This window comes from Raphanus sativus, chromosome 4 (assembly GCF_000801105.2).
Source record: "Raphanus sativus cultivar WK10039 chromosome 4, ASM80110v3, whole genome shotgun sequence".
NCBI classification, from domain to species: domain Eukaryota; kingdom Viridiplantae; phylum Streptophyta; class Magnoliopsida; order Brassicales; family Brassicaceae; genus Raphanus; species Raphanus sativus.
The window spans coordinates 27,062,961-27,085,053 of NC_079514.1; the positions used below are offsets into that span (position 1 = coordinate 27,062,961).

At 35.1% G+C, this 22,093-nt stretch overlaps 2 long non-coding RNA genes across 4 annotated transcripts; both read right to left on the reverse strand.

Annotated features, from left to right (window-relative positions):
• Positions 1 to 13,573: 13,573 nt before the first annotated feature.
• LOC130510458 (uncharacterized) lies at positions 13,574 to 15,146 on the reverse strand. Of its 2 annotated transcripts, none has more exons than XR_008944108.1 (3): positions 15,101 to 15,146; positions 14,877 to 15,026; positions 13,574 to 14,468 (listed from the first exon to the last, which is right to left on the reverse strand). It is a non-coding gene; the product is annotated as an uncharacterized LOC130510458 (long non-coding RNA). The 2 variants fall into 2 exon arrangements; XR_008944107.1 differs by having other exon boundaries at positions 13,574 to 14,471.
• A 4,670-nt stretch (positions 15,147 to 19,816) lies between these two features.
• On the reverse strand, positions 19,817 to 20,846 carry LOC108828957 (uncharacterized). 2 transcript variants are annotated; one of them, XR_001945884.2, is made up of 4 exons: positions 20,526 to 20,846; positions 20,312 to 20,409; positions 19,984 to 20,103; positions 19,817 to 19,842 (listed from the first exon to the last, which is right to left on the reverse strand). It is a non-coding gene; the product is annotated as an uncharacterized LOC108828957 (long non-coding RNA). The 2 variants fall into 2 exon arrangements; XR_001945883.2 differs by lacking the exon at positions 20,526 to 20,846 and having other exon boundaries at positions 20,312 to 20,499.
• Positions 20,847 to 22,093: the final 1,247 nt, after the last annotated feature.

The following is a 22,093-nucleotide window of genomic DNA, read 5'->3' on the forward strand; positions in this document are numbered from 1 at the left end:
ATGAGCTGCCACGTGTCGAAAAATAGAGATAGGAGTGTTGAGGTGGCGCAAGGAGAAATGAGAAAATGCAGCCTTATTATAGTAGATAGATAGATAGATATATAAGGTCCGATTGGTAATGGCTGTAGCTTCAAAATTATTGCTGTAGAAAAAAGTATGTAGATTTTTTGCTATAGCTTTAGATTTTATTGCTGTAGAATTTTATGGAAAAATTTGCTTTGGATATTTGGCTCTGCAAAGCACTTTTACGTCTGTAGGTTATTTCAAGAGCTGTGGTTTTAAAAAATAAACTAAAGTTTGATTGTTCTGATTTTGGTACTTTAAAAATAAATAGAGCTGTGGAGAGCACCCACAGCCACTACCAATCACACCCATAGATAGATGTTAGGGACACAACGTAGAAATGAAATTAAAATATTGCCTTATTTAAAATACAACACAATCGTTAAAGTAAAACTAGTTATTCTTAGGTTTACTTTCTAAGATGAACTTCTATGTTCACCATCAACATAATAGCCAATAAATTTTTTGACAAGTTATATTATGTTTTGAAATAAAAAATGTAGAAAAATAGTGCCAAAAATATATTTTTTTAACGTTGTTAACATGGTTATCAAAACCCTAAATCATAAACTCTAAACCCTTGGGTAAACCATAAACTTTTAGATAAACTTTTAACCATTGGATAAACCCTAAAACTTAGGGCCTATGGTATAAGGTTTAAGATTTTACTGACGACGTTTAGAGTTTAGTGTTTAGATGTTACCAATATTAAACTTGTTATGAATATCATGTTTGTGGATGTCCAGCAACCAGGTCCAAACCATTAGAATATAGTCTAGAGTCTAGACCTATTTATGGCCCACCATGTATTAGCCCCATTAGGGTTTATGAAATGTAATCCTATATAAGAAACCCTCTTGTTCATTAATGAATATCACGAAATCCTCTTTCACAAACACTACTTTCACAACACGTTATCAGCACGAGACTCTAAACCCTATCTAAAATCCGGCGACCACAAAAATCCTAGTTTCGGACGCCCGTCCGTTCTCTCAAACCGTATGAATCCACACAACGAGTAATATATCAAATTAAAGCCCTCGACGAGACGAATCCACCGTCGCAAACCTCGTGTCAATCCGATCTAAAAACCGCTCTCACGTTCCGTTTCAATACGCGCCACCACTTTGTTCTAAAACTCTAATTTCGGCTGCAACTTCAAACTGTCATATCTCTCCAACCATAAGGACTCAGACGACGAGACACCTATCAATCTCAAGCTCTTGACGAGAAGAATCCAGAGCCGCAAAACTCACCTCAATTCGATCTAAGACGCGCTCTCACCTCACGATCTCAGACGCGCCGTCAAAAACACTAAATCAACCAGCAGCTCTCTCTCTCTAGGTGGTCTGGTTTCAGACCTTTTAAAATCAAATGTAAACTGTCTAAAACTCTAAAAGAGAACCTACAGATCGAACATGGACTTAATATTAAAGGTTATGACAATTGAAAATATGCAAAACCCCTAACAGCCTAGATTAATAAGTCCAAACCCGTTCATGAGTAAATAAGAGTTCTTAAACCAAAAGTCTGATATGAGATTGTAAATCAATTAAAATCACAGCTTTAAGGGCTTGCTGAATCTCGACAAACCCATTGATCTGAATGATCAAATCGTTTTGAAACTTTAAAGATTGATCATCCCCTAAAACAGAAATATGATCAAACTTTATAAACCCTAATTACAAATCAGATATTATGAGTGTTTCTTCATCGGCCTTGAAACCGATTTGTTTCCTCCCTGTTTTGCTTGTCGAATTTTTTGATATGTCTGAATCTATGGACCTTGAAAATCCATGTTTATCGGAAATTTCGGATAAGTACAATCCGACCTTGAAAATCGGATCGGACATGATGAGCTTTATCCGACCCTTAAAACATCGGAGATGATAGGCTTTAATCCGACTAGTTTGCAGAAAAGGAAACTTTATATTTTTAGAAAAGAAAACTTTACATTTTTATAAAAGGAAACTTTCAATTTTTAGAAACTTATTATAAACGGAAAATTTACATTTTATAAAAAGAAAATTTCCATTTTCTAAAAATTTTCCATAAAAGGAAACTTCAAAGTTCAGTCATGTGATATGTTAGCCGACTTCTTCACCATGTCTACACCAACTACACGTCCATGAAGTCTACCTATCCATTTGGGACGTGACAACAGAAGGACCAGTTCAAGACTTGGCGCCCATGAAGCTAAACCACAAGAGTATCCATGCGCCAGACTTGAAAAATATTTACGGAGGTCCAAATCAGGGGGAGTAGTGTGTGTTGTACTCTTTTTCCTTCACCAAGATTTTGTCCCACTGGGTTTTCCTGGTAAGGTTTTAACGAGGTAACATTAAGCACACTACAAGCTCTAAATGGTTATGGCATCCAAAGGGGAGTGTTATGAATAATATATTATGGATGTCCATTAACCAGCCCGGCCCATCAAGAGAGTTAAAGTCTAGGTCCATTATGTATTAGGCCCATTTGACTATGACGGTCTATGACGGTCTATGTAATCTTATATAAAGGAATCCTCTGATTATGAATAAGATATACAGAAACATTACTTTCACAGCACGTTGTTTTCCAGTTCATACCTTGTCTCAGTCGACTTTGAAAACCGACTTTGATCTACTTGTTGATTTGATGCATGTTTTATAATCTCATCAAAGTATCAGTTGGCCGTGTGGCCTTGCATTGCATCATACATATAATTTTTAGAATTAAAATTTTCTTGCATGACTGATTAAACTTAGAGTTTTCATATTCTCATATATCATCTAGAAACCAAATTGTTAAGGTGTACTAAAATCTGCAAGCATATAGATTTTGATTATTCATGTCCTTATCCGTATTGCTTGCTTGTGTGGTCGTGTCACCAGCTTGAATGTTTCACCCTTGGATTATGATACCCTGTATATTTCTGGAGAAAATTATCTAGGATGGGCAATGAACATCTCGGTCATACTAGAGATGAAAGGTCTTGGTAAATGCATCATCAAGGATGATCATAAAACTGAGAATGAAATATATATATATGGCATTATCAGTAATGCATCATCATCTCACCGAGGAACTGAGAAATCAGTACCGAGGTATAGAGAGCCCTCGATGCCTTTGGACGGAGTTAAAGTCCAGATACATAAGGTGTTATTACCAAAGGCAAAGAATGAGTGGATGGGTCTCAGATTCCGGGACTTTGGGTCCGTGGAAGAATACAATAATGATCTATCCCAAATAGCCCATACATTGATGTTCTGTGGTGAAAAGATAACAGAGGATGAATTACTTGAAAAGACATTCTCCACAGCAGATCCAAAAGATCTAGTCTTACAGCAAACCTATAGAGAGAAATGTTTCACCACATACAATGATCTGCTCTCATATTTGTTGCAAAATGAGCAAATGAATAAGATAGACGATGAGATGAGTGGTTATGAGGCAGATAGTGATGAAAGTGATAATAAAGAATTCAAGGGAGCCGTATCTAATGTGACAAATGGAGTGGCCGGCTTGACCATTGTCTAAAGCCCTTTTGACATCCTGATTTTATTTATTTTATTTTGGTGTTTGATTTATTTATTTTAAACCTTGTTATCTTTTATGTTTTGGTGTTTATTTATGAGTTGTTATTTCCTGATTTTATATGCAATGAATTATTTTATTTATAAAATCTCAGCAAATGGTATTTACCTATAAGACACGTTTTTATTCACCCAAATATAAGTCTTATTGAGTTATAAGATTTGAGATTGAATGGTTTCCATATTGAACCAATAGGCACACAAAGGAAATGAAATTTCCTACAGATTTTGAAAGAAAAATCGCCTAAAGAGGTTATGACTATATAATACTGATCAGAACTATGCTAAGGATCAGTAAGGCACAGAGGCCTTGGTAACCAGCTTGGTTGACCACGAAATTTATAGAATCATTGGCATGACCGGACTAGCCATCCTGGTCCAAACTTGATGCAAAGTTGAATATTACAAAGGCACAAAGAGTTATCCCATATAAATCTCACATTGTGAAACATGTACACAAGGGGAACTCATAAGGCATAATAGTCCCAAGCATCACGAAATTGGCATAATGGTTTAGTGTTCTTACACAAACGAATTTTATAGCATGTTCATGAGGGGGAGAATTCACACCCGTGTGGTACATGACCATACTATAAAAGCATGAACGTGATTGCCAAAGAGAACATGATAGATTGAAAGAACAAGCCAAAACCCATACGGTTTAGACTATTAATGTCTAGAGCATCCGAAAATTACAGTATGTTCATGAGGGGGAGAGAGGATAACCCCATGATACATGAACACACTATAATCTTGCGGATATGACAGCTCAAACGCATTGTCCTTTAAATACAATCAGATGTATGAACTTCTAGTTCTCTGACTCTCCATACAGAGGTCACAAAGATATCTGATTAAGGACATATTAATTCCTAAGACTAAAAGTCTATAAGCTTGGGGACATCACACGATTTACATGTATAAGAGATACAGTGCATCAGGCCAGAAGCATAGATAATCCCATCTAAAGGGTCTTGATCCAAACATAGACCATCCTAAGAAATTATGTATAGACCACCATAAGCATATGTGCCGTCTAGGATGGAACCTCATAAGAAGATGAGATAAGATTGGGACTATATGTTGGATAAAAGAATATGTCTTTCTCCCACGAATTCTAAGAGACCATGAGCCAAACATGGGTACACGGATTACATACAAGATGTATCCGATTATGGCCAAGGTACACGGATTACATACAAGATGTATCCGACTATCCAACATCAAGGAGAAAGAAATAAGTTGGTAAATATAAAAGAAATGAGAGAAATGGATTGGTATTAACCATCCTTGTCTTGGCAAGATCCTCGGACCAGAGAAAGTAATATTGGACGTCCATATAAAGAAAGAAAATCTTATAAAGATAGCCAGACAGATTAAACCCGAATGAATGACTAAGTCATACCAACTTAGCACCACGAAATAAATGTCCTTGTAGAGACATAATCAAGTGCTATAAGTCTATACAAGATAGACCAATATGTTCCATATATAAGGAACCTCAGATAGAAATAGAAAGGTGCTCATAATGATAGATCCAAGGTCACAGTAAGGAAACCAGACCAGACATAGAGACAAGGCTTGCCAGCTAAACATCTAAGTACCGAACCATGTAGCTTGGGACGCCAAGATACAAGGTAACAAAGGTTCTGGATAATGAAATCTCTAAATTGATTAGAACATGTCTGGAACGCGATTGAACGCGATCGAACATCATATAAGGTGTCGACACACATATATACACTCACATAAGTGATAAAGATGCATAAGAGAAAACACTTGAACATAAGAGATATAAGCGAGGATCACGAACCCACGTGAGAGTACTCATAAAGAAAAGAAAGGGATGTTGGGTTAAAGAAAAGAAAGTATGAGATAGGCGTATTGGCCACATACATAAGAGAGACGCCATCTAACCAGTGAACAAATGAGTCTTGTGAGAAATAGAAAATCGTGAGATGTAGAACATGAACATATAGACAAGAGATTGTCCATGTTCCTACATAAAATCATTCAAAGGAATGGCTTGATCACAGAAGGATACTCACAAGGACTAAGGAACAATTTATAAGGAGATATACTCCTATGTGGTGGATGCTACTACAGAAAATCGAGATTGATTTTGTCTGGACACATATTAAAGAAATAATGGTGAAGTAAGCAGTAGATGAATCACTGGATGAGAATAGAAAGGTACCAGAAAGATCAGAGAAAGAAAATCTCGTAGAATAGTGTAGTTCCTGAGCTGTTCGTGGACTGAAGTAAAAGGCAGCTGCATGCATATAATGAGACTAAGTGATACTTAGTGAATGAGTTCCATCAGAACATTCATGATCAGTCCGTATGAAAATCATTCTATTGTATGAAAGAAATTCCTTGTGTTTATACTTAAGAAAGGGATGATTAAGTGTGTTGGGATATATGATCCAATGTACCAAAATAGAATGTGATATGGTCAGAGAATAAGAGGATGAATCCATCAGATTCACTACAAAAGGATCCATATCAACTAGGATCATGTCCGACCTAGTTCAAACTTAATCATCCTGGTCCTTGTCCCAGCCCGTTCAGATCCATCCCCTTAGGTCCTAATCCGACCTGAAAAGTCCAAGTTAGACGAACGACATATTGACCTAAAATGGCTTAGTTTTGAGAAACATCAAACCATGATATGGTAGCCATTCATGAACAGATTATAGACACACATTGGACGATAGCATGATCTGAATGGATCATGGATATACAAAAGCATTTATGGTCGAGATCCATCCAAGGAAGATGGATGAAAATAAATGAGACACTCCCGTGTATAAAAAGTCCATATGTTCTGGTCAAGTACCATAGAACATGTCCGAACATATTTATGAAATGGATGAAAGATTTGGTTTATTTATACTAATCAAACAAAGAGGAGTTTGGTTGATTTTGCTAATGCAGGATATTCATGAAGCATACGATTATAGCAACATCACCCAATCATGTCAAGATCATTGCCTTTCATGAGGTAAGTCGCGAGGTCGTTTGGAGACGGTCCATTACCAATCATATCCGTGTACCAGTCAAGTGCCATCCGTCCTACCAGGACATGGAGTGATCAGCAGCAAAGATGTACATCCTGACAACATCTTAATGGAGTTCCAGAAGACATACAGACGTCCAAGGAGCTACCAGTTCACCCAAAGGAGAATTCAGCTGATTCCTTCACCAAGGCACCACCGACCGCGACGTTCGAGAGGCTTGTGCACTAGACTGGGACGTGCAGGCTCAGGGACCTACACGGAGGTCCAGAATAGGGGGAGTAGTGTGTGTTGTACTCTTTTTCCTGTCTTTGGTTTCTCTTTTACCACATTGGGTTTTGGGTTTTCCAGGAGAGGTTTTAATGAGGCAACATTAAGCACACTACGAGCTCTAGACGGTTCTGGCATCCAAAGAGGAGTGTTATGAATATCATATTTGTGGATGTCCAGGTATCAGGCCCAAACCATTAGAATATAGTCTAGAGTCTAGGTCCATTTATGGCCTACCATGTATTAGGTCCATTAGGGTTTATGATCGATGTAATCCTATATAAGTAACCCTCTTGTTCATTAATGAATATCACGTAATCCTCTTTCACAAATACTACTTTCACAACAAAACTTTTCTTTTGGAATTACTATTATTTTTCATTTTAAATCTTTTTTTATTTCAAAAATATAATGTGTCTTATCAAATTTTTATTAGCTATTATGTTAGTGGTGAACCTAAATTTCACCCTATATGGTGAACCTAAGAAACTCAAACTTTATATATGTGAAAATACAATTTATAAAGACTTATTCTTCGGTTCACTCCCTAGGGTGAACCTCTAGGTTCACCAACCAATAGGATTGTGTCATTTAAGATTCAGTATCTTTTAAAAAAGGAAACAAAATATTATCGAATTATATTATACTTTTAAAATAAAAATTAAATAAAAATTATACTAATCACAAAAAAATAACTTTTTAATCTAAAAAAAAATATTTTCAAAAAATATTTTTAACGCTCCCAACAAACATTAAATCTTAGACTTTTGGATAAATTTTAAATTTTAAGATTTATCCAAGAATTTCAGATTTACCCAAGGGTTTAGAGTTTACCCAAGGGTTTAGGGTTTAGGATTAGGATTTAGGGTATAGTTTTTTGTTGATTGTGTTATAAATAGTTTTTTTTTAAATCAACGTTTTATAATTTATCCAAAGGTTTACTAAAGGATTTAGGGTTTAAGATTCAGAGATTAGTGTTTTTGTGGTATTAATTTATTTTTTTGAAAAAAACTTATTTTTTGCATTTTATTATTATTTTATTTATTTTTACTTTATTTTATTTATTTTTACTTTATTTTTTATTTTTAAAACGTAATATAATTTGACAATATTTTGTTTCCTTTTTTAAATGATGTCAAATTTGAAATAACTAAATCCTATTGGTTGGTGAACCTAGAGGTTCACCCTAGGGGGTGAACCCAAGAATAACTCATTTATAAATATAAATAACTGGTAGAGTCCTAAACTGTAACACAATCAGGGGCGAATCTACGTTGTAGACTAAAGGTGCACGTGCACCCACTTTTATTTAGTTTTCAAAAATTTTCCACTAGATATATAAAGTGTAAATGGCTTAATTGGTAAAGGTACACCCGTAACTTTTGAGCAACCTGAGTTCGATTCCCTTATTTTGCCTTTTATCAGTATATTTAGTAATTATTTTATTTATATGCACCCAGTTAATAATATGTCTGGCTTCCCCCTGAACACGATCATTTAAGTTGCTACACTTTTTTTTCGTAAAGTTGTTTCATATATATGAGGCATATATGTTTAATTAAAAATGTTTCAGTTTCAGGAGTTATAATCAAATCAGATTGCAATTGAGTTTAGCCGTGGATAACAAAACCTGTCCTTAAGTACTAATTATTAACATACTAGGATCGGTCCGCCCTACGGGCGGGATATACTTTATTTCTGATCTAAGTTATTATTTTTGTATGATTTTATTGTTTGTATTTTAGATTTGAATTTGCAAGACATGTGTATGGTAAACTATAAATTAAAGATCATATTATATTACATAAATAGTATCAAAAAAATAAATGATATCAATTTGAAACACTTCTTAATAAATGGTACAAAATATTTGTTTTGTAGGTTTAAAGATTTGGTTAATTTATAAGTATAAAATAATATATTGAAAAATATTTTATCATACACCATTGCCGGGGATGAGATATTATGGTCCTTGAGTTTGACTAAATTGTGTTTTATAATTGTACATTCTCATTTTTATTTTATATCTACTCTCGGTAATCATTAGAATTATGTTGATTTTTGAAATATTATATGTCAGTTGTGTATATTAAGTTTTATCATTGTTGAGTTTTTGAAAAGAATGGACTTTTTAAAATTCACTATTGTTGACTTTAAGTTCCACCTGGAGACTAAATTTTTGTATAATATTGTTGCTAAATTGATTGGTTATAATTTAAAAAAGTTCTAATTTATTTCTTAAAGCAAAACTCGAATTCTCTGGCTTAAAGCAAAAAAAAAAATTGTTAGTTTGTTTGTAGTAAATACATTTTTTTTTGTAGTAAATACATTTGATATTGATTTTCGATATTGTTGGGGTAATATGTAATCATCGTTTTTATATTCTTATATATTTTATGTTAAATGGTAGCCTCTTAAATCTAACCCAATATAAATGTTGTCAAGCTATTTTTTATATTCGTTTTTATATATAACCAACACCAAAAATCAAGCATGCAAATATGGATTTTGGTCCTTACTTAGAAACTATGGGTAGCGAATGATATGACTTATTTGATTCCTGGACGGAAATAGTTTTTTAGAGGGACTTTTTCTAGTACTAAATATAATTTATCTCCTTAATATTAAAATAGAAGCAAAAAATAAAAGTAATCTTTAAAGAGTACTATATTAACGAGTATGCCATTATGGCAACGTGGCAGCATGAATTTCTTTCTCAGACGGTTTATGAAGAAAGGCTTACTAACCTTAAGAAATTACGGCTATTGCCATTGGACAGACCTATATCCCCTATATATTAATCCTGGAACATTGCAACATTGTTTGGTAGCTACGTGTCATCATGAGAATTATTCTGAGGATTGTTAGAGAAATAAGTTGGTCCATCTACACATATATTATAGTTTTTATTAAATAACTATTAAATCAATTATTAATATACAAAAGAATATTCTCTGTTGTTTCCTTAAATAAAAGCTACGGAACTTCCTAATATGATTGACATATATATCACCATTAATGATTATGAATAATAAAGATTTGATAATAATTTTTTATCCTCTATACTTTTCGTTTAATTTTATTTGTTAAAATAAATTAAACAATCACATTAAGCATATAATAAAAAAAATTTATATTTTTTCTTATATGTTGTATTTAGAATTTTTTAAAACGATTATAAATTACTAAAAATGGTACAAGCCTCACATTAAAAATTTTGTGATCAATAGTAACTTTTTTTTCAGTTCAGCCTATCGTTTTTAATGGGTCTTGAACATTTTTTTAATGATTAACTAAATAAATCACGTACATAAAAGAAAGTGTTTTGATTTAAAAATTGTTGCATACCCAAAATCAGTATGAACCATCGTCACTTTCATTTAAAATTTGGTTACAATAAAAAATATATGGTTGGGAAAAAAATCCGAATCCAATAACCGAACCAAATCCAATCTACAAAATAGTATAGAACTTTAATCAATTTGGTTAGATATCTGAACATGTTTAAAATTTTGGTATCTAAAAACCAGAACCGAACCCGATTCGGACCAAAATATTTTGGGTATCCGAGTATATTCGAATCAAATTTGTATACTTAAATATATTATTTAAAAAAATTAATATCTCAAAGAAATAAACAAAATACTTAAGATGTTTTTAAATTGTCCAAAATATTTAGAAATATATAAAAATAGTAAAAATTATATATTTAAAATAACTAAACATTACTCAAAATACCAAAATACTGAAAATATCTATTCATTTTCTATCCAAATATTTAAGTTAAACCAATTTTTATGTTAAATTTAAGTATTTTGGTATACATTATTCAAATTTATATGTAACATGTTATTTTTATTTTTATGTTTTGAGAAATTTAAATTATATATGAACTTTAAGTTTTTAAAAAATTAAATGGGTTATCTGAATCTAAAACCAAACCGAACATATAAAGATTCGAACCAAATTTGCAAAGATCTAAACCGAACCTAACCAAACCAAATGATACCTACCCATATGTCATCCCTAATCAAATGTAAAAAAAATTATTGATAACAAAAAAATGTATTATTTATTTAGATACAACATATTTAAAAAAAAAGTTCACTCCGCGCAAGGCGTGGATTATCATCTAGTCTATGTTATTAAAACAGAAACATTACAACTTCTTCTATGTAGATTTTAAAGGTGGACCTCTTATATTTAAATTAAACATCATCCCTTATTTATAATACATACCATATACAGTTTTCATATATTATTACATATGGATTTAATACGTACCATTATTACATGTCGATTTATATACTAAGAATATAATACGTACCATTGCTCTGAAACTAAATCTTACAATTATATTGCAATTATACATAATTCACCTGTTTGTCCATATTGCAATTATATATAATATATAGATATAATATATAGATATCATTCCTATGAAATACGTACCATTCATCTGTTTGTCCATATTGAAATTATATATAATATATATATAGTAAGAATACTAAGATACATATGAATCATCACATACATAGAAATTAGATACTAATATGGAAAATCCCCTTCTCCAAGTATATTTTATCCAAGCGAAAATCTAGGAGTCGATCAAATTGTGATAATTTTATTTATTATGGTTGATTTAATTGAATGTGAAATATTCTTTTTCACCGCACAAAAATTTGTCTATAAATACTCGACTTCTTATTCACCATACGACATTAACAAAAACTCCCAAATAAACACAATGTCGAAACCTAGCACTTTAGTTATGATAGATGGTGTGAAACCTTTAAGAAACAATTGGAAAATTCGAGTTAAAGTTCTTCATTGTTGGAAACAAAACACCGGTTTTGGAGACGACACATTTGAGTGCATCCTCTCAGATGAATCTGTACTTGCATTTGTTTCAGCTTTTATAAGTTTTTTTTCTATTCTATTGGTTTATAAATCTGTTTCTTTTTCTGTTTTATATGGTGTAAAGATTGCAACAGCGTGCCAAAAGAATCACATTAGTACACATTGTTTATTTAAACACATTTTTTTTTCTCAAAATTTAAAATTAATACACATAGCAATCATGTATAACATTTAGTACGAACAAAGATAAAAAAAATTAACACCCGCTCGGTCGAGCGGGTCACGATCTAGTATTCCTTTAATACTTATACATAGTTTCATGTGGTTCTAGAAATCGCCATAGCATTATTTGTATAAAAGGAAAATAATTAAGTTCAGGATTAGATTGAAGCAATCTAAAATTTTATATATGGCCCACGTGATTATTCTCTTGGTATGCACTTTCTATATTTTGTTATGATCTTTCAGAAGATTTTGCAAATTTGTTTTGCATATGGAAATCAATATTTGACTCATATTATATAAGCAGTAAATTAGAGACTAATTAGATACGTTTTTCCAATATTTACATACGAAATTAGTTACCTGTTTTTCACTTTCTATATTTTGTTATAAGAGCAGTAAATTAGGGATTAAGAAGATATGTTTTTCGAATAGTTGTCCAAAGTTGGATATGACAGATTTTGCCTATCAAAATCTAATATTTACTTAATATTGTGGCGTATAATACGCATTAACTACCTAATGTATAGTCGATTAACTATATAAACAAATTTACTGCTTCGTTGAATAAGCATTCTAAGTTTCAATAATATTATACAAACTTATTTTCTATTTTGGTGTTTTTCATTCTGTTATCTTTTAATTTTAAAATTTAATTTATAATATCTTTTTCCCATAATTACTTTTTAAATCAAGTAAACCTGAATTTATATATGTATATTTTTAAATGACATTTATAATTGACTGAACAAGTAAAATGTTAAACATAAAAATTGTGGACGTTTACCGTGTATATTCGTGGCCATTATCCTTTTAAGTGTAACATGATTTTTTTTTTACATTTAAAAAAAAACATTCTTAATTTTAGACAATTGTGAATTAAGGCACAACAAAATATAATTAATCTATAGACCAAATTCTTCTAAGTATAAACTAATATATACAAGAATGACAATATTGGCCATAACGCCAAATATATCATGTATATAGATTATATTCCATTTTTTTAAATATGTATTTTTAAATTCTAGATAATTCCCTATAATCTATTCAGAACATGAAAACAACATTTCATAATTCCAAAACAAAAATTCAATATATTATGTACTGACCGATTATATTACATTTTTAAAATTAAATACTTCTACATTCTATTTAATTAACTTTCTAAAATACAGACCCCGGAAAATAAAATTTCAAATTTCAATATTTTTTTAAAGGCTTATCTAACCCCGCGCAGGACGCGGATCTCACCCTAGTATCTTAAATATAAAAGAAGAGACGAAATTTTTGCATTGATAATATATTATGGTATGAAAATCTAAAAGCAAGAAAAACTAATATTATGGACGAACTTTTAGAAGAGAGGTGAACAGAAACAATAAGAGAGTAAATATTATGAGTGTGAGTTAAAACGATTTTAGAAGCTTATCACACAGACACATACCTTTTCATCAAGAAGCTGAAAAGGTCCACGACCATGAGCCACCCTTTTTCTACATCAATCGCCTCTAAGAAACGTAGAAGACGTAACAACTGAGAAACCGATAGACATCTAACACGAAGGGCAAAAAAAACACATTTCTCTATACTGCATGAACCAAAGTTTATACATTACACATGAGTAACGGTCTTTGGATCAATACCATTACACCTCAAGAGTCAATGAAGCATAACAGATGCCACAAAACTCACTTAAACTTCACAACGATTAGAAGATATAGAATGTTAGCTTAAGAAACAGTCTCTTGTACATAAATCAAATGAATCATATACATCCCCAGCTTAAGGCGTAATATTTGTTTTGACAAAAGAGATGGAACATCTTTCTTGTCTTTTACTTCTGTTGTCCCGATGTCATGGTCTTAAGCTTCTCCTCCAAAATGTCCTTCTGTACATTCTGTTCAAAGCATGCATGTTCTCAAGAGTCTCACTATCTACTGTCACTCCCATCACATCTCAAATGCTGCATTGGACCATGCAAGAATCTGTTCACAATACCTCGGCTTAAGTCATCAACCGCTCCCGTCGTTTTCTTGTTGATGTCATCTCACATTTTGGACATGCACTTCTCCAGCTCCGCCATTCTGATTCTCTCTGCATAAGCTGTGATTGAAGATTAGCTCAATCTCCTTTGGAGATGGTTAACTTGAAGGTGGATTCCACAAGAGGTTTTGTTTCGCCCGCGGTTGCAGAACCTTGTGGATAATCTTGGCGATTTCAGCATGGTGGTTGTTTTCAAAAGGTGAAGATGTCTGACCATAAGTCGCACCTTTCATCCCTGGGAATGCACCTGGCTGAGTTTGAGACATGAATGGTCTAAAGCTCGTATCTGTGACTCTTGAAGAACTCGGAACGTGAACTTAACTCTCTGATGGAGTACCAAATGATATGGTGGAGGAACTGGGATGAGGTTGGGCAGACCAAGATGCAGCATTCACAAAATAATTTCCAGCAGGAACTGCTGGTTCACAAGAAGAAATAATAGTTTAAAGATACACACTTGTCCACAATCAACCAAAAAATAATGACATGACGCTCAAATTAGACAGAAAATGAAAACCTAACAGACGTTTCAAATTTTCAAAGAGCACAACAGAAACAATAAACAGAATCAGAGAAAAGATATGCAAAGGCATAAAGCCCAAGTAAGCATTTTTACAGACAACAAATCTTAAAAAAAACACACTGAAAACTGGAGGGTCAATTAATAAATTCAAAACCAAGTATGTAAACTAATAATAAAATGATCGCAAATCAACCAACAAATCCAAGTCAAAGTTGGAGCTAATTCTTGGAGTTGATGATATATTTCCCCCTCCTTGGAAAACAAAAAGGGGACAGAACAATATAGGTCAGGTCAAATTACCTGGTGTCTGAGTATGCACATCCGGCTTAAACTGTGGTCTTATCCCTGATGCATCCTTAACGAAATGGGTTGCACTTGCATTAACAACACTACTGGAAAACTTCATTTTGCTATTATTACCCCACTGATGTCCCATAGAAACATTACTTGCTGCAACAAAAGAATATACAATGAATGAAATGAAGATTGTCATAAGTAACATGGTTCTATAAGCATAGCCATACCCGGAGTTGAGTGAACTGGGGATGTATAGGATGCTACTGTGTTCTTTGTTGACTTAAGCTTAAAGAATAAGAAAGCTTAGTGAACAAGTATCTTGACCTAATCCTAATATGTTGAGGTTTTGGTTTTTGTAATATCAAATAGGATTAGGAAAATAGAAATCTCTATATAAGAGAATGTTGTGATGATGTTTGATGATACGAGTTTGTGATTGAAGCTTTTGATATTGTACTTAAGCTTGATTGATTGAATAATAAGAGAAGGACTTCTTGTTAAGTGTGTGTTTGAGTTCTTGATAGCTTGTGATTCTATATTTGGTATCAGAGCCATACAAAGAATTCTTGCAGACCTAATACAAGACATCCACGACCATGGTAGATATTAAAGATGATCCTGTTACGACGAAAGAAGGTGGTCCTCCCTCTGTGAAGTTTCCGATGTTAACTGCTTCAAATTATACCGTGTGGAGTATGAAGATGAAGATAGCACTGAAGGTGAGCGAGGTATGGGAGGTGATCGATCCTGGAAACAAGGATGAGAAGAAAAATAATATGGCAATAGCCTACTTGTTCCAATCGGTACCAGAAGCTTTGGTTCTGCAGATAGGAAACTTGGATACAGCTAAAGGTGTGTGGGACGCAATAAAAGCTCGAAATCTTGGAGCAGAGAGGGTACGAGAAGCAAGACTGCAAACATTGATGGCAGAGTTCGATAAAACCAAGATGAAGGACGGAGACACCATAGACGTATTTGTTGGAAAGCTATCTGAAATCACTTCTAAGGCAGCTGCACTAGGAGAAATAATAGACGAGCCTAAGTTGGTGAAGAAATTTTTGAAAAGCTTACCTAGAAAAAGGTATATCCAAATCGTTGCCTCTATTGAACAGATGCTTGACTTGAAAAACACAAGCTTTGAAGATATTGTTGGTCGGCTTAAGGTTTATGAAGAAAGAATCTCAGAGGAGGAAGAAGATGATGCAGGTGATGATCAGACAAAACTAATGTATGCTGACTCAGAGAACTATGGAGGATACGGAAAAGGCAGAGGTCGTGGTGGTCGTACACCATGGAGAGGAAGAGGTCGTGGCCGTCAAGGTTCTTTCCAAAGTCAGAGAGAAGCCTATAAGCTTCGATCTAATGGAGATCTTTCCCACATTACCTGTTTCCGATGTGAAAAACAGGGTCATTATGCATCTGATTGTCCAGATAAACACCTTAAGCTCCAAGAGACTGTTGAGAAGAATGATGATGACACTCATGAGGCTGACAAATTAATGATGAACGAAGTGATTTATCTCAATGAGAACAGAGTCAATCCTACCGTGTTTGAAGCTGATATGGACACAATAAACGTATGGTATCTCGACAATGGAGCAAGTAACCATATGAGTGGAAACCGACTGTTCTTTCAAGAGATTGATGAAACTATTATAGGCAAGGTAAGGTTTGGGGATGACTCACGTATTGATATAAAAGGAAGAGGCTCAGTTCGGTTTACGTTTGAGAATGGCAAGAAGAAAGTCCTGGATAATGTCTACTTCATTCCAGGGTTAAAGAGCAATATAGTAAGCTTAGGACAAGCTACTGAGGTTGGATGTGAAGTCCGTTTGAAAGGTGATACACTGATGATGTACGATCGATCAGGAGCACTAATGGTAAGCACAAAACGTTCGAAGAACAGACTATATAAGGTTACTTTGCAAACTGATGAGATTCAGTGTTTGCAAGTTTCTTCAATGAATGAATCATCTATATGGCATGCCCGTCTAGGTCACATCAACACCGAGAAACTCAGGATGATGGTCGAGAAAGACCTAGTCATTGGCGTACCTAAGATCACATCTAAAGAAGAAACCTGCATATCTTGTTTACTTGGAAAACAAACAAGGAGACCATTCCCACAAGCAACCTTATATCGAGCATCTGAGCCACTTGAGTTAATTCATGGAGATTTATGTGGACCTATCTCACCATCAACAACAGCACAGAAGCGTTACGTCTTTGTACTCATTGATGATCATACAAGATATATGTGGACAATCTTGTTGAATGTGAAGAGTGAGGCGTTTGAAAAATTCAAACAATTCAAGAAGATGGTAGAGCAGGAAGTACAGAGTAAGATCAAAACCTTTAGGACAGATCGAGGAGGAGAGTTCTTATCTAATGATTTTACAGCGTACTGTGAGGAAAATGGAATCAAACAACATCTAACGGCGCCTTATTGCCCGCAGCAGAATGGAGTTGTAGAACGCCGTAACAGGACTCTCTTAGAGATGACAAGAAGTATGTTAAAACATATGCACTTACCTAATATACTCTGGGGTGAGGCAGTGAGACATTCTACATATCTAATCAACCGAGTGGCGACTCGGTCACTGGAAGGAAAGACACCATACGAAGCTCTAAAGTCTAAAAAACCAAGTCTCACTCATCTGCGTGTTTTTGGCTGCGTATGTTATGCGAGGACAACTAATGCAGGAAGAAAGAAACTTGATGATAGAACAAGAATACTTGTGCATCTAGGAACAGAACCAGGGTCTAAAGCATATCGTCTCTTTGATCCATCAACTAAGCGTATTGTTGTCTCCCGAGATGTTATATTTGATGAAACAAAGAAGTGGGATTGGAGTGAAAAAGAGAAAACAGAGCATGACGAGAAACTAGTTGTCCAAGTAAAAAGAATAAAAGATGATACTAAAGAAATTATCAACCTTGATGATGAAGAAGAAGATGAAACTATTGATGAGGATAACGAAGAAGAAGAAGAAGGTAATGAAGAGAATAATGAAGTACAAGCACCATTGAGAAGATCACAGAGAGTAACCACTACTCCCGCCTATCTTGATGACTATATTACTTTGGCTGAAGTTGAATGTGAGCGTTTGCTGATGGTGATAAATGATGAACCATGGAGTTTCGATGAAGCAAAGGAGTTGGAAGTGTGGGTTGATGCGTGTAGGGACGAGATTTTCTCTATCGAAAAGAACGATACTTGGGAACTAGTGGAGCTTCCAGTGGGAGTAAAGCCTATAGGGCTTAAATGGGTGTTTAAAATAAAGAGAAACGCAGACGGAAGCATCAGTAAGTTTAAGGCTAGGCTAGTGGCAAAGGGTTATGTTCAGAGGCACGGCATAGACTATGATGAAGTCTTTGCTCCAGTGGCTCGGATCGAGACTATTCGAATGATCATTGCTTTATCAGCTGAGAAAGGATGGGAAATCCATCATCTTGACGTGAAGACCGCGTTTCTCAATGGAGAGTTGAAAGAAGAAGTTTATGTAGAGCAACCGGAGGGGTTCGTTGTGCGTGGACAAGAACATAAGGTCTATAGACTTAAGAAAGCCTTGTACGGTTTAAAACAGGCTCCTCGAGCTTGGAACATTAAGCTGAATCAGATATTGCGTGGGCTTCAGTTTCAGAGATGTACTAAGGAGCCATCTTTATACCGGAAGGAGATGAATGGAGAGTTACTTGTAGTAGTTGTGTACGTTGATGATTTACTTGTCACAGGCTCCTCCGTTAAGTCAATTTTAAACTTCAAAACAGAGATGGCTAAGAAGTTTGATATGAGTGATCTTGGTCTCTTGACTTACTATCTAGGGATCGAGGTGCATCAAAGTAACAACGGAATCATCCTGAAACAAGATAGATATGCGCAGAAAATTTTAGAAGAAACTGGAATGGATGCTTGTAATCCTACTCATGTACCAATGGAGATGAATGCCAAGTTTTCAAGGGCTCTCACTGAAGAAAGAATCGATGAAAAGGAGTATCGAAGGACCATTGGTTGTCTCAGATATCTTCTACATACACGCCCTGATTTATCTTTCTCAGTTGGAGTTCTAAGTCGATATATGCAGGAACCAAGGGTCTCACACGGCGCTGCACTAAAGATGATACTACGGTATCTAAAAGGAACGAGTACTCTTGGGCTACGGTTTGAACGAAACAGAGGATTAAAGCTAGAAGGTTTTAGTGACAGCTCACATAACGTGGACAATGACGATGGAAAAAGCACAACGGGTCATGTGTTTTATCTTGGTAACAGTCCCATAACCTGGTGCTCAACTAAGCAAGAGATAGTGGCTTTGTCTAGCTGTGAAGCTGAGTTCATGGCAGCTACAGAGGCTGCAAAACAGGCCATTTGGCTGCAGGAATTGTTAAGTGAAGTTGTGGGAGAAGCCACCAAGCGTGTGGTTATTAGAGTTGATAATAAGTCTGCGATTGCGTTAACTAAAAACCCTGTGTTTCATGGTCGGAGTAAACATATACACAGGAGGTTTCATTTTATTCGAGAGTGCGTGGAGAACGAGCAAGTTGGTGTGGAACACATTCCGGGAAGTGAACAAAGAGCTGACATTCTCACCAAATCACTTGGTAGAATAAAGTTCAGAGAGATGAGAAGTCTCATTGGAGTTCAAGAAGTTTGTGAAGATGGCTTTAAGCTTAAGGGGGAGAATGTTGACTTAAGCTTAAAGAATAAGAAAGCTTAGTGAACAAGTATCTTGACCTAATCCTAATATGTTGAGGTTTTGGTTTTTGTAATATCAAATAGGATTAGGAAAATAGAAATCTCTATATAAGAGAATGTTGTGATGATGTTTGATGATACGAGTTTGTGATTGAAGCTTTTGATATTGTACTTAAGCTTGATTGATTGAATAATAAGAGAAGGACTTCTTGTTAAGTGTGTGTTTGAGTTCTTGATAGCTTGTGATTCTATATTCTTCTTCCCTTCTTCTATCTATAGACAAACATTAGGGACAAAACATAAACTTTAACTCTGTAAGATCAATAAAAAAATAAAAATCAAGTCTTTTATCTATAAAACTATTGCTAATCAAATAAAGGAGGCAACTTTTGATAACAATTTTAAAGAACGAACCTTTCTCTTGCCAAGAGATAGCTTCTCGGAGATGGTCAACTTGGGTGCTCGGAACCCTAATCTCTGATCCTGGAGCTTACAATTCAAACCCAGATCTTCATCACAGCTCCGACAGCATCCCTACCGACGATATCCTCAGGATAACAAATCAGACAAACCAACATACTAAAAAAAACTTAAATAAAACCCAAGTAAAAACTGATCAGTTCACCGGGACTCAAAAATAAACAACATGATAATAAATCAGACAAACTGAAGATAATAAAAAAAATTCCGACAGTAAACATAAAATCAGAACAACGGAGATTCAGAAGTTAAAAACACTCACGTTTACGTGACAAAGAGCAAATCGGCCCAACGCTTGACATTCTCAGCTTCCCAGAATCGCAGCAGCCTGGCCTCCGCGACGGATGAACAACTCTCAGCCTTCAAGTCAGAAAAGTACACATTGGAGTTAGCCATCGAGATATGAGTTCAAAGATATGAATATGAGAGAGATCGAAACAGAGAGTTTAGAGATCGAAACCTCTCAAGATACAAACCTATTTATACATGGAATAGCCGACTGAAGAACGTGTTAGGATTTAGGTTCGTTTTAGTGTTCGATATGAACCCGCGAAACTGTTCAATCTCAAACCGACGTTGAACAAGTCGCGAAACGTAACTCTCACGGAATAACCCTCACGAACACGAATACGCAAAGAATGAAAGAGAAACGAAATAAGAACAGGAGCACACACAGAGATTAATTGATTACCCAGAGTTCACCGATGTGGCTACGTCTCTGGGGCCTGGCAAGGCAAATTACTAAACTCTTTCAAGATCACAACGGCCGTGACCTAAAGCTTGTAACCCTAGTACAATCTATCTTTCTCTGATGTCTTAATACAACTCACGAGCCTTGCTTTTATATTAGGCAAGGGTAGTTACAACTGATAACCGGTTTTAACCTAACCGTGAACCATGAGTAATATTAAACCGGCCGTTTAACCAAAACGCCATATAACCCAATTGTCAATCTCGACGCGGTTCAAGCTTCCAATATTGCTGATTCTTCATCACCAACGTAACAATCTCCACCTTGATGATTAATCAGCTCTATCTGCAGCTACCATGTTGCCAACTCGTGTCTTGCCAGGCAATGCCAAACACCTTAGTGATTGGCCACTCCGAGAACCCTCAGAGCCGCTTCAAACTTCTTCACAGGAACCGCCTTGGTTAATATGTCTGCAGGGTTCTTCGAAGTGTGTATCTTCTCGACAGTCACCTCCCCTTTCTCAATGATGTCTCTGATGAAGTGGAGTTTCCTGCTAACATGCTTAGTCCGCTCGTGATGAATGTTGTTCTTGGCTAAGCACATCGCACTCTGCGAATCACACCAAATCCTCACTGAATCCTGCTCAAAACCCATCTCTTCAGACAAACCTCTCAGCTAAATCGCCTCCTTAACTGCTTCCACAAGCGCCATGTACTCTGCCTCTGTTGTAGAAAGAGCTACTACAGGTTGCAAACATGACCTCCAGCTAATGACGTTTCCTCCAGCTGTGAAAACATAACCAGTAATCGATCTCCTCTTATCTAAGTCTGCTGAGAAATCAGCATCGCAGAAACCTTCTACCTTGAAGCTTTCATTATTCCTGAACACTAGCTTGTGTTCCTTTGTTCCCTTCATATATCTCAGCACCCATTTAACAACAGCCCAATGCACCAGACCTGGTCTTGACATGTACCTGCTCACTAACCCAACAGCATACGCGAGATCACATCTTGTTCCAATCATCGCATACATAATGCTTCCTATGACATTAGAATAAGGCACATTCTCCATCTCTGTTTCTTGTTCTCCATCTTCTACAGCTTTCAGCTTAAAATGAGAACCAACAGGAGTATAACTGCTTTAGCATCATCCATGTTGAACGTTCGAAGCACCTTTTCAACATAACTTGACTGAGATAATGTCAAAACTCCAGCTGCACGATCTCTGTGAATGTCCATCCCCAAAATGCGCCTTGCACAGCCCAGATCCTTCATCTCAAACCTTCCACTCAATAACTTCTTCACCTTCTCTATCTCCACCATGCTTTTAGAAGCGACCAACATATCATCTACA